This window comes from Aythya marila (genome assembly GCF_965140915.1).
Source record: "Aythya marila genome assembly, chromosome: Z".
Classification (NCBI taxonomy): Eukaryota; Metazoa; Chordata; class Aves; order Anseriformes; family Anatidae; genus Aythya; species Aythya marila.
This window is the reverse complement of record NC_139080.1, coordinates 30,965,875-30,980,767: the sequence shown is the minus strand read 5'-3', so window position 1 is coordinate 30,980,767 and position 14,893 is coordinate 30,965,875. Positions and strand designations below refer to the sequence as shown.

Here is a 14,893-nt window from a genome sequence, read left to right as displayed (position 1 = left end):
CATGCCATTGCATATTTCCACTGATGAAGGATGTTCCTATGTCTGTTTTCATTTTTTCCAGTCTGTTTTTTATTGATCGTGTATTTCATATAAAGGTAATAGAGTAGGCCATATTCCTCCACTTAATTTATAAAAACATTATGTCAAAAGCCTTACCAGTGCCAAGACATTCCACATTTATTCATTTTCCCAATATGGAGAGTACATCAAAATACAGTATCTATTCTGTGTTCCTGTGATTCATATTTCTTAATGGCTTTGCTTCAAGGCTTTTGTAAGTACAGGGCTTCTATGAAACACACAAAGAGCCCTAAGCAGAGCCATAAACTAGTTCTGGGAAATTAGCCCACCATACTATTAAAACAACAACAACAAAACAAAAACTGTGTTGTATCACATACGGGACTTAATTTCTGATAATTCTCACCACAGACTACAAAACAATGTTAGCAATTGTTATTGAAGATCATAAAATTGTCTCAGCTATTATAGAGTATAGCCATAGGATTTTACTTGATACAGAAACAGTGAATTCAGTAAGTTAAACACATGCTGTGGAAGCAGAGATTCCTTCCATTTGTTCTCATTTTTTTAGTCACTGATTTTGCCTGCCTGCTCTGGGAACAAGAGTAAGAATAATTTTGATTTATTTCTTACTGTATAATTAATAAATCAATATATTTCACATTAACTCACATCAAATTCTTCTTTCCAGGCTACCAGAAATTTTGTTTTGTTGATTATCAATTTCTATATTCTGAAGGAAATCTGCAGAAATTTCATTGTAGCAGTCAGAACTTATATTTCAATGGCTTCTGGCAGTCAGTTTGTGAGTGATATAATGATTTCTTCAAGTGCTAGCCCTGCCAAGTTCATCAGCCATTCGGGGTTCTAGTTCATGCATCACTTTGAACAGAAAAAAGCTCTTCAAATTCTGCCTTTGTGTCCAACCCCTGAAAGCCAACAGGACTGAATGGCTTTGCACAAACATATAGATGTAGAGCTCAGTGACATGCCTTAATAGTGGACTTGACAGTGTTAGGTTAAAGTTTGGACTCAATGATCTTGGAGTTCTTTTCGAACCTCAATGATTCCATGATTACACGATTCTATGATAAAAGCAGCATCTGTCATCTGGAACTTAGTTATATTTTTTGCCTTCATTCACAAAAGGGGCCAGAACCTAGCTCAGTCTGCTGTAGCAGCATTATGCCTGAAAGACTAGTATGAGGTAAAGATGATTTCACCCAATAAATGTTCCAGAGGCTTATCTGATAATGCTGGTATCAATCACATCGTGTGTTTGTATTCACATACACGAAACCATATTCAGATAAATAAAGTAACTGTTTCTTGATGGATCTTAGGGATATTTTTGTAAATACATAATAAGTACACAGTTAATTGGGAGTTCCAGAAATGAAACAGAACCACAATCTATTATATTTAATGTCTAGGCACTGAGCTCACGCAAATATATGGCTCGATTTGAACGCTTTTTCACACGTATTCACCAGTCAGCTTAATCAAAATAAGAAGGAAAGACTGAGTAGGAAACACACATGAGCATTAAAAATTCTAAATCTTAGTGTTATCCACAGAAATGGCTACACATTCTGATTGAAAAACAACAAAAAGAATGCAGTTCAAACAAAATTCAGAGAATGGCGAAAAGGTAAATAAAACAGGAAAGTGTAGGTAAAGTAGCAGTAACTTAGGTAAGTATGTTACAGCTGGAAATGATGGTCTCCTTAATTTACTGGCTGCATGTGTGCAAGGCAGCAAGTATACGAATGTTAGAACGTGCTTCTATGTTTGTTCCATGTACTACTACAGTATCATGAAAAGTTCAGAGGTGCAGAAATTAAAATATTACATTACAAGGGTAATTCTTCAGAAAAAAAATGGAATTACAAATACATGCATACATGTACAATTGTTCTTTCGCTTTAATATTTTCCGATTTAGTATCTATGAGAAGTGCAGAAGCTGGGGAAAATACGAGGACAGTCAGAGAAGACTGCTTAAGGCAAGCTCAAAGTGAACCTGGGAAAACTGAAGAGCTACCAGATTTAATGAAATGGCCAAATCCACAGAAACTGGAACAAAACTCCATCTCTCTCAGTAACAGAGTCCAAGTTTTCTGTTTTCCAGTCCATGTTAACTTAACAAGAAATCATCAAACAAACTGACATATTGTAGGACAAATTATTTCCCAAATTACTTTGCAGAGTTACAATTTGAAAATACTGGGAAAAAAAGAAAAAAAAAAAAAAAAAGAGAGAGAAAAAAAAAGAAAATACAAGAAACTGTCAAATAACCACTGGCTATATTCTGTTTTATGTCATGCTGGTGCAAAACTACAGTATTTCAGATTAACTGTTTATATAAAAGGAATACTACTTGTCATAAGTAATTACACGAATGCAGACTTCAAGCCACACAGTAAGTAAAAATGTTTCCTGTGTTTCAACAATGAAATGAATCCATCTCAGTGCCAAATACATGGAAGGTAGTTGTTACATCAGTTAACTCCGAACACACATTCGTCTTCTGTAGAATGCTCTTATTTTTCCTTTAGGTATCAAAAAGATTAGGATCACAGATATGAACAGGGAAGTTACTGTAGATGCAGAACAACAAAAAAAATCCTATTTCTTCTTACATTTACCAGAAATACCAGAAAAATTCTGAATAACAGTCCTCTTTCATGTAGTACAAATATAATCAAGTTTGATAAATAATGAAGCGTTTCTTATTACTTCTAAGATGCTCTGTCCTTTGTACAACGCTGAAGGTCATGATGCTGATGTATGCTAGCTTTACAATGAGTCTCAATCCTAGACATGAATTTCAAAAAGTATATATATGTATAGATAAAAGGCATTTATACAACATTTATGAATTCACAACTTCTACAACTGTATCAGGCAGCATTTTCCCATTCAGAGATACAAGACAAAGCTCCTTCATCTTTAAAAATAAAAGTCAAACAGTTGATCAAATGTATTTCATTAATTAAAACCAGACGAAACTATAAAAATCTGCTTTGCATAGATTTTAGGAACCTTAGCTGAGCTACATACCAAACTGTATATTTTAGCTGTTAGTAGTAAATTGAACTGTTCTACGTCTGACCCATTTCACCAAGTCTTTCCCTCTGTAACTTCGAACTAGGAATGTATTTCTTATACTCTTGTTTGGGACTTTATTGAATATGAATTCAAATGGATTTTATCACCTTTTTTTCCCATTCTTATATATTATATATGCATATACATATACATGTATATATGTAAGAATATAGATATATACGTATACGTATATATCTATATTCTTACATATATATGTAAGAATGACCAGAATATGATCATTCATGACAAAAACAAATACTATAAACGCTTTGTTTTGTTCTGTTTTGTTTAAAAACATAAAAAATAAAAATGAAATAAAGAAAAGATAATAATAATAAAGTGCCAAAGGGAGAAACATCAAAATTCTGAGAGAAGACTGGGAATCATCAGTTGCAAAGATGAAGAGACAATGGGGGAAGAGGCTCAGAATCAATCTTAATCAGAGATCCAGATGCAAAATGAATTGGGGAATAAATAAAATTGTTTATATAACTAGAGATTAAGAATATAGGACAGAACAATGCACTGTAATTTTCTAGATGGTGAAATGACCTATTTTGCCCCCAAAGTGAAAAAATATTCTGTCACAAATGGATTTCATAATCATGGAATAGCTCTTTAATATTAATAAGTTGCAATTATATAAAAAGCATGGATTTTAAAGAACTCTGAGAAAACTGAATGGCAGTGTTTTGTAAAAGACAGACCACTGATAGCTCTCATAATAATCTTTATGCATTTTTATATAAATAATTTGACATTGCTTCCCTCAAATAGAGTAGTATTTACAAAACCAAATTCCAGACCCTAATAGGAAGATGTATTAAATACAGCAAAACTGCTTTCTGAAGCAAGGATTTATGAAAGCAAGTACAAGCCGATAGTTGTGGAAGAAAGTTAGGGCTAGATATCAAGAAACAATCCGGAGTATTGATTTCTCCCAAAAATATTTCTATACTTTGGCAGGAAGAATGATTTATATGGAAAAGCTCACAGTAGTAAAGCATTAAACTCCACAAAGAGAAGCAATTTTGAGAGAGCCTCTAAAATTATTAAAATTAAATTTCTTAGTATTATTAAAACTCAACCCATAAGATCTTCTTTTCTACTGCTGCAGGTGGTTATTATCCGCTAGTCAGTAACTGAATTGCATAGTCTCATTCTCTTTCATTTAGCTGGCAATTTTGGCCTTTCAGGTATTATTGGAAACAAAGACTAAGAAAGAAACACCACTGTAAAGTTTAGGAACTTAGTAAAAATCACAGGTGATTTTTTTCTTTCTGTGAGATCTTCTTTAGCATTTTGTAATGAACCTGCTTTGCTTCAGAATTTATATCACCATACAAACAGCATTGCTGTTGTGCATGATCGCATTCAGTGTTTGAAATGTTGTTCTTACTGTAACCAAAATAAAATACCCATAGGTTTTAACAGAGCAAAGATTTCACAGAGAATACTGAGAGAAGTATTATATCACCAGCTTGTCAACTGTTGCAACTTGAAATACATGTACAGTGTAATATGCACGGATAAACTAATTTTTTCTTTCTCCAGCCCAAAAGGACATGAAACTGTTGGAAAGTGTCCAGAGGAGGGCTACGAAGATGGTGAAAGGCCTTGAGGGGAAGACGTACGAGGAACGGCTGAGGTCACTGGGCCTGTTCAGCCTGGAGAAGAGGAGGCTGAGGGGAGACCTCATCGCAGTCTACAACTTCCTCGTAAGGGGTTGTCAAGAGGCAGGAGACCTTTTCTCCATTAACACTAGTGACAGGACCCGCGGGAACGGGGTTAAGCTGAGGCAGGGGAAATTTAGGCTGGACGTCAGGAGGGGGTTCTTCACAGAGAGGGTGGTTGCACACTGGAACAGGCTCCCCAGGGAAGTGGTCACTGCACCGAGCCTGTCTGAATTTAAGAAGAGATTGGACTGTGAACTTAGGCACATGGTCTGAACTTTTGGGTAGACCCGTGCGGTGTCGAGAGTTGGACTTGATGATCCTTAAGGGTCCCTTCCAACTCAGGATATTCTATGATTCTATGATTCTATGATTCTATGAAAAGCATAATATGGGTTGGAGCCAAGCAAAGACTACAGTTTAGTCTTACTGGAAGGGTTGGCTAGGAGGTACTAGCACCAAGATTTGTTAAGGAGGCACTATGCAATGAGAAGATACATAGTATGAAGATATTTGACACATTATCTGCAGATCACTGAGCACATGTTTTCTGCACAACCATCTTTCAGAATACGAAGTCAGCACTTAATTTTGGCAGATAGTGTGTTTCTATGGAAACAAGCTCATTACTTTTTTCTTTTTATGTTTCCCTTTATTCCTGATTAATCTAAACCACGCTGAATACTTCAGCTATGAAACTGACAGAGCTTAGAATCAGAAAGAGTTCCTTAGATCATCATCTATTCCACTTCTTGTTTAACAGTTTTAGACAATTACATTACAATTAACCAAGAACGTTGTTAGATAAAGTATCAAGAGACTATTTTGCAGCCCTCTGGTATTTCAAAGTTAACAACCAGTACCTTACGGGGGGGCGGGAATCAAATAAACAACAACAACAACAAAATGATTGAAGAAAGTGATTTGCAATTTCCTACTACTCAGCAAGTCTTCCCATAGCATGAAGGCATAGCAAATTAAGGATAATAGACATTCTCTAAATATAGGTGAAATTCTGTTAATCATACTTTCTAGCAGAGAAGTAAACATCACATTTATGCATCAGCATCAGTAAGAAACAACTAGTTTCTAATACCTTTGAAATAATGTAGGTTTTAGGTCCACTCTGAATGAGTGAACTTGTAAGTCATGGCTTTGAAATTATCTTGCTTACTTTTGATTGAAACATGAAAAGATCTTGACATTAGCCAAATGCACATATTGCTTTAATATACAGTTTTAAGAGATTATAAAATATTACCAGGTTTTGACAAAAGTATGAATAGGTACAGTATAAATCTACTGTTTTGATAGAATTGATAAAGTGTCAATAGCATCATACTTTGTAGCAATAGCAAAGACATGTTTACAGTGTAGAATTAAAAAATAATAATAAAAAAAAAAAAAAACGCTTAGATCTTCTGAAGCACACTGTATGATTGTAATGGAAGATTTCTTGCACTGCAAGTTAAAAGACAAAGAAAAGCAATCAAATAAAACAAAACACTTTGTGAAGAAGTTTCTGTATTAAGAAGTACCTGACAAGGTTTATGTTCTTGTGACATCCTATGAAATCTCCTTAACAGGTTAATGGTGAGTCTTATGAGGCAAAGAGGAAGAAATAAAAGACCTTGTTATAGCTCCAACTGTTGCCTGCACAGCACTGCCCACCACCTACGGCCATATCTATCTAGTCTAGGGAAGTAAGCTTTGTATTTATTTCCAGTATTCTACTACAGCAGTAAGATCTCTGCAGAAAGGTTTCTTGTCTCCTCATGCTGAACAGACCATTTTTTCAGCCTCTCTGCACACCTCTCCTGTGCTCCAGCCCTTGGCATCTCAGTGGTCTTTCATTGCGTTTGCTCCAATATGGCAATATCATTCCTGTAATAGGAAGACTAGTTGCATCTTACGAGATGCATTTTACAAGCACCAAATTAGAGGTAAAAGCGGACCAGTCACCTGGGCCTTCTGGCTACAGTCTTACAAATGAAGCCCAGGATGCATTTGGCCTTCTTCGCCGAAACAGCATTTTTGTTCAACTCTTTATCCACCATGACCCCCAGGTCTTCTTCTGCAAAGCCAATTCCATCTTTCCTCATGCAGGATCATTAGAGTTAAGATAAATTCTAGTGACAGATTCTGTGTTAAATAGGTTTCAAAAGACACAGAACGTAACAACACAAAGTAAAGAATTATAGAAGGCATACAGAAGTTGCTACCTCAGTATGCAAACAATGAGTAAATTACTCTAAAAGACTGCAGGCTCCACCTCTTCATGAGTTGTCATTTAATGCAAACCATAGCTCTGAAAAGCAGTATCATTATTTATACTCAGTGCAGAGAAGATCACTGTTTCTGCATGGCTTGTTTTATAATACTTCATATGAATACATACAGGCACACACAAAGAATTTAACGTTTTAATAAGAGAGCAGATAAAATTAGAACACTGAGATGTGGCATTGAAAGGATTATATTCTTAGCAATATCCTGCAAGCAATTTACTGAAATGAAAAAATGAAAAGAAAGTTGTTATCAAAATAAAGGTATTGCCATCTCTTATATAATAAACTCTCCAACCTTCTGAGGATAGCTACTCTGTAAGCTGATACCAATAAACCAAAAAGATATTCTCTCCCCTTCCCCAGACACAACAAAATACACTAGAGACAATCCTATAGCATTTAAGACGTATGCTCAAATGTTCAGAAACAAAAATCTTGTCAAGCTCAAACAGAAACCTTTGATGACAATACAAGTACACATATCAAAATTTAATCTACCTACTAGCATGACAGTAACGTGCTGCTTTGTGTCTTAAAAGATTAGAAAATGAGAATGGACTTCACTATAAATCCTCTGGGCAAGAAGGGGTCATGGCCAATTATGTAGGTGAATGCACTGTGCCTCTGGGAAGGAAAATATTGTGCTTATGAAGCACACTGAATGAGGACGCAGCTGCTTGTCAAGTTGTTTTCTGTCGAAGAGAAGCTGTTGTGGACAGAATACACTATTAGACAAGAGGGATAAGTAAGGCAGTTAAGTGAGGTTATGCCAACGGCTAGGAACCACCTGGCACCCCTACAGTAGCTTGAACTGTGTCATGCTATGTCCAGGTATTAACAATAACATACAAATGCAGACAAAGTGTTTGTAAGACAAAGCTGGGGAAAAAGGGTGGAGGAACTTGGGTCTTTGGAGCTATTGTTTGTTTTTTTTTTTTGTTTGTTTGTTTGCTTGTTTGTTTTAATTTCAGGAAGGGGTCAGGGCACACAGAACTTAAGCACGTTCAGCATCAACTCACAGAAATTATTTTTTTTTTTTCAGTTCTGAAAGTCTTGGGGGACTTCTTAGCTTACAAATAAAAGATTATTCCTGAAGCCTTCAGCCAAAAGCCAAAATCTATTTCTTAGCAAAACTGATGTTAACACTATACCTCACCAGAAAATAGTGTCATTTGAACAGCCAGAAGTGATAAGGCAGTGGAGAAAAGTTATGACATTCTTTAAAGACATACTAAAGTGTATTAACTATAAGAAGTTTACAAAATTCCACAATCTAAAATGAATCAGCTTGAGGTACCTCAGAAACAGTAAGTTCTTTCTAAAACATTTCCCTCAGTTCTAATTCATGTATTAACATCACTGAGTAAATATTTAGAATAATCTGACCATAATGCAGAACATGGTAAGCAGTGTCTCACAGTTTTTAGTCATTACAAAACTCTGTCAAACAATTACTCTCTTAAAATTAAACCTATTAACCATTAATACACTTAATGGTTGATACGGTTCATGGCGAAAATGCATAAGCAAAAATTGAAATCATAACATGTTTAAAAGAAATTGTTTTTTCCCCATGTTTTATTTCCTCCTGTTGCTTTCCTACAAGAGAGAAAAACAATAAAAGACCAAGATGACGTTTTTATCTTGGTCAGGTAGACAAATGACCTTCTGCTTCAAAAAAATCTCATCAACTATCATCTTTCTTGCATAAACCCAAAAGTATGTGGATGTCAGCACAGTTAAAAAGAATCCCGAGTTTGCCATGGAAACAACATTCTTATTTCAAAATAATACAACTGTTCGATGTGGACTATTGGCATGAAAGCTCCCAATCCAAGCTCATTGACAGCTTGTGGAGTGGACAGATGAGGCATGGAAAATATTTTAAATTAGTTCATTTATCTTTCTGAGACATGGGAAGAGAATGAGAATCTTTCATGTTTACAGAAAAAAAGCAGAGAAATAGAGAAAGGAAAGGGGGAAAAGGTGGGAGGGGAAGGCACGTTTAAAAAATCAAAAATGAAAAGAAAGAAAAGAGGGAAAGATTAAGTAGAAAAAGGCAGGAAGGAATAGAGGGGAAAGAAGATAATGAAGGAAAAGGGAAAGGGATGGGGAAAGGCAGAACATATCGCAGCTTTGAATATAAACTGAATCAGTTATGCTAAATTTCGCACCCCTTTTTCATGTAAGCTCTTAAGAAAAAGGTTAATGTTAGCTAAACTAACAGATGTTTTTGACTGTTTTTATCTTCACAGTTTGCAGAAAATACACTTTTTTTTTTTTTTTTACTAAACAAATGCAGATTGTAGGTACTCAGATTATACGTATTTTTCACATATGAAGCACAATTTTCACCATGCATCTAAGAAATTATGTCATATCCATCCAAGATGAAGAACACAATACATCATATACCCAGTTAATGCAGAATGTCCTATTTGCTATGAATGTTATTATAGTCCAATACAAAGCAAGGGAGATGACCTGAGGATGGATTAATGTACTACTGAGGACAGATTAATGTAATACAAGTCAGAAGACTCATTTTGTTCATGAGTTTCTCTTAGCTCCTAGGAATATGATTTTAACAAACTGAAATAGGGAGAGGTTTCCTCCACTTTCAAAATAATCTACTTTGAACTTATATCACTCTATAGATATGTTTATAAAGACTATTTAGTACCATCCAAATATCACGTGGACCTCACATGTCTTACATGTACAGGTCAAATTTGCAACAGAAGGTCACACTGGAAACTTTACACAAATTATGTCATGTATAGAAATTTACACAAGAACATGGGCTGGAATAGATAGCTTTTACATACGAATAATGAGCAAGTATTACAAAGGTCTGATTGCTGATTCTACAGTATTGGCTCTAATTAACAGTTGATCTTCACCAAAAGGCTGAGGAGCAAACTATCATCTCTGGATAACATGGTTATGTTTTGTGGAGCTATTTTCTGCTATTTCAACACAAATTTTGCTTAATATGTAAATATAAGTATTTAATTTATATATATATATATATATTTATATGGTATGTCTTCCTCTTTGCCTAGTTTTTTAGACACAGTGATTAGGGGTTGAGGTTACACTTTCCCTCACATTTTTATCTTTTGACATATTTCATTTTCACTCTGGGAAACATTTCGCATCCCTGATGGACATTTAATTGATCTGTTTAATGTTAGTATTTAGCAAGGACTCTTACCAAATGTTAAGATGTATTCCATTGCATTGCCCCATCTATAAAATATATCACAAAAAGAAAGAAGCAAACAAAAAAATCCATTTCTCCTGTCCAGTGTGTGGTCTTCTGCCTGGTCTAAGTGGACCAGTTTCTGATCACTTTCATCACAGACAGTTTCTGTCATTTGTCTGCACACTGTACTTTTCAAAAAAGTAGCACCTCACTATAAACTTAATTAAATTACAAAGCTTTGGATTATGGGCCTTATTCCTGTAATATTAGGATTATGAAAACTTCTTTTCTCGTGTTTTTGTATCATTGGTATTTTCTTTAATGTCGGACTCGTTCACTGGAAATAAACTGCTAACTACAGATTGAGCTTCAAGGGCAGTTTTTAAAATTCTCCTACCAAATTCTGTACCAGCAACAGAAGTACAAAAGACCAGTATTTAAAAAGTCACAGGAGAAGAAGAACACCTAGAATACAGTTTGACTTTTGATACCAATATTCAAAACTTCTTTTTGACTAGTTAGACTTCTGGAAGATATTCTTTCTCTCCACACTGTGTATCCAGCTCTTGTGTTAATGGACCATTAAAAGATGCTTCATTGTGTCTTAATGGCATAATACATTATAAAAGTCTGGTGAAGGAAGGAATTACATCTCTCAATCTAAAGACATGTCATGTAAAAGAACATAGATGATATTTCCAGAAAACAATATAATAACAATTTGCTAATACAGCACTGCCAACTTTTCGATGAATTTTTGAAAACCTGCCTTTCATAGAAAAGATATTTAAAGACTTGTTCAGAATTCAATTAAATCTTTTATTAAACTATATTCTGACTGGAACTCCTGACACTGACTTGAACATATCATTCATATGTCTAAATAAATTATTAGCATAGAAGTATATATATGGCCAAGTGCAAGGTCCTGCATCTGGGCCAACACAATCGCAAGCACAACTACAGGCTGGGTGGAGAATGGACTGAAAGCAGCTCTGAGGAGAAGGGCCTTAGAGTGTTGGTTAAAAAGAAGCTCAACATGAACTGGCAGTGTGTGCTTGCAGCCCAGAAAGCCACCCATATCCTGGGCTGCATCAAAAGCAGCATGGCCAGCAGGTCAAAAGAGGTGATTGTCCCCCTCTACTCTGCTCTTGTGAGACCCCATCTGGAGTCCTGCGATCAGCTCTGGGACTCCCAGCACAAGAAGGATCTGGATGTATTAGAATGAGTCCAGAGGAGGGCCATTAAGATGATCAAGGGGCCAGAGCACCTCTCCTGTGAAGACAGGCTGGGGGAGTTGGGGTTGCTCAACTTGGAGAAGGCTTCAGAGAAACATTACAGTGACTTTCTTCTAAAGGGGGCCTACAGGAAAGCTGGGGAGGGACTCTTTGTCAGGGAGTATAGTGATAGGACAAGGAATAATGGTTTTAAAAGAAAAGAGGGTAGATTTATATTAGATATCAGAAGAAATTCTTCTCTCAGATGGTGGTGAGGCACTGGCACAGGTTGCCCAGAGAAGCTGTGGATGCCCCATCCCTTGAAGTGTTCAAGGCTAGGCTGGATTGGGCTTTGACTAGCCTGGTCTAGTGGGAGGTGTCCCTGCCCATGGCAGGGGGTTGGAACTGGATTGTCTTTAAGGTCCATTCCAAGCCAAACCATTCCATGATATTTCAATACATAAATTAGTTGCTCTAGCAACTAATGTTTACACCATTTTTTATAATCCAGCAATATGATCTCTAAAAAATTCTAAATGCTTATACAGGAAGAGAGATAGCAAAAAAATGTTCCTTCCACCCCATAAATCCTCCATTTGCCATACACAATATACGGTGTCTCAGCATCAAAATAAGAATGACACAAGCATTTGGATCTCTGAAGTCTCATAGAACAGTACAGCTAATACACTGATACAAAGGTACTTACAATATCCACACTTCCTAGGTAGCTGTGAAACATTAATATACTTATTTGCACAGGTCTTTGCCATATTAAGACTAACAAACCCCATGATTTCTCGCTGGTGGGTACACAGATGATATATTCCCACACAGTACACATCATTCAGCATCATTGGGACAGTATCGTGTCTCCTTCTAAGAGACCTCTACATAACCTGAGATCACACAGAAGTAGGCAATTCTGTGTATGTGTGTCCCAGAGAAAAGAAAGAACAAATCACTGGAAGTAAATATTCAGGGAGCTCGATTCTTTGGAAATCCTGTAAGTCATTTAAGTCTGTAGACGACATAACTGTCAGATCCCCACTGCACACTAAGGAGGCAGACATCAGTCTCCAGAAGCACGTTTCATTTTTAACCTCATTACAAACAGCTGTTTCAACAGTGAGGCGGCCTTATTAATAACCCATTAAAGTTGTTGTTCATGGACTAACTCTTTATAGAACTATTTCTAACAGAACAAAGAAAAGAAGTTGAATACAGAATCTTTGCTACATTTAGGACTGAAAGTATATGTTCTATTACTTTCACTACTTCAGTCAAAAATATGTATTGCTTCACTCACTGTTAACCAATATTGGTTAACAAATATTGGAACAGACATTGGAAGATCACAGTAAGTTCCCAGAGATATTTATCATTAAGTTAGAGAAAGGCTAAGACCATGAACAATTCAAAAGTTTCAGGAAGACTTTATTTTACCCTAAAGTGAACTGTTTATAAATTTTATGCATTTTCGTTCATTCTTAAAAGCACCAGTAATAATCCTATTTTCCCTGTATGTCATTTTGCCCTAAAGGTACTGGATCTAATGCACTGCATGATCTAGAGCTGAGAATGAATGACAACCAAGTTGTGGCGATTTTAGCTATCAACAATCAGGCAAGCATTTGGTTTGAACAAAACTACTTTGTTGAAGATTTTTGTGGAGTGGTATAGAGTGTATTATGGGATCATGGTCATGCACTGCACAAAAACAGCTGAGACTTCTGGAGAGTTAACACACCATGGAAACCTCTACTACCATGGCTGTCGCCGCATCTCCACTGCCAGAAATCATGACTGTCAGAACTGCTCCATGAGACTAGTCTGTATCAGTTAGATTAGCTTTGTTTTCTTGTATAGAAAACAGACAAAATGAACGGGTGCTTCCTCACAAGCTACTTATGTATATGTGACTTGTCTACAACAGTGGTGTTCAACTACACTGTGCTGCTGTAAAGTTAGGAGATGGATTTTTTCACTTTTATGATATTTTTCTTTAGTTTAATAACCCACCTTAGCTTTAGGTTTCAGATAATAATAGGTTTGTTATCATTTGATGTCACTGATAAAAACGATGATAGTATTTTTTTAATTTCAAACTACCCTATAAGCACTTGTGTTTTAGCTTAACTTTTAATATTTTACAAGTAACAACAATCTTCTGGCATTTAATGCCAAGCACTTCACTCAATAAACTGATGAAATTTATAACATGGTTTGCAGATGAGTTCCCAAGATTTGTTAATGTGTTTCTTTTTGTTTATCATATTTCTGAAAGAACACACTTAAGGTCATAGTGCTCAATGTGATAATTTCTAGAGATGTTCCATGGCTAATTTTTATCTGTGATGTCCTGTTTTAATTAGCTGAGGTCATCTAAACCTGGATTTTTTTCTATGAGCTCAGACCTAATACCTTTTAACCTTGACAGGATCTTTAATTTCATTGAACATTCCTCTTTTGACCATTACTCTTCCATCAACCAGCAGCAGCAGTATGAGGAAAATTAGTCATCCTCTTCTTTCAATGTAATGACTTCAAGAATTTTTAAGAGACACAACCTCACAATTATGAGTTTCAGAAAAAAAAATAAATAAAGAAGATAAATGAAAGAAAAAGTGAATTAGTGGACTAGATGATCTTAGAGGTCTTTTCTAACCTGAATTTTAACCCGTGTTTTTTTCTAACCTTAAAAATTTCCTTTACTTACTTCACTTTTTAATTCAAAATACATTATATTTTTCAATGTCACATGATAGTATTTTAAAATATTCAGTATGGTCCTACCATTCATCAACACAGAACATTATATATATAGGTGCCGATGTACTTTTATCTATCCTCTATGCAAAAGTTTGAGCATTTTCTTCTGCTCTCAGCTGCATTTTTCCTAACTGAATTTCTGTTGTTCCCTTCAAATATACTTGCTAAAGCACCAAAGAGATTCTAGGAGACATAATATAAAAGTTTAATTAATTTAAGCTGTTTATTCAGTGACTAAAGTCAAGGCAACTAGGTAGTTGTAAATATTCAATGAATTATCTTCATTTAAACGTATAAACCCTATGGTAACCAAAGGCAAACAAGAAATACCTTTTTGATACAAGAAACAGCCCTTAGTTAAAAAAGCAGGTGGCAGCGTGGGAGGAATGTATTCTCTGTATTTGCCAAGGTAACATTCACTATGAATTAATAAAGTCTCTTCTCAGTGTCTGGGTAATTTCTATGCATTTCTATGCAAGTTAGTACCTAAGTCCAATAGCCTTCTCATGCTGTGTGGATTTTGCAGTATTAATTACCAGCAGACCAAGGACAGAGCTGCTAAAGGTGTAATACAGAAATTATCGTGGCTCCTGTTAGTGAA

The 14,893-nt window shown here is 35.6% G+C and overlaps 1 protein-coding gene across 5 annotated transcripts in view; it reads right to left on the bottom strand.

Annotated features, from left to right (window-relative positions):
- Window positions 1–14,893, bottom strand: part of KDM4C (lysine demethylase 4C) — a 287,286-nt gene that overhangs the window by 30,132 nt on the left and 242,261 nt on the right. The gene's annotated exons all lie outside the window — the stretch shown is intronic.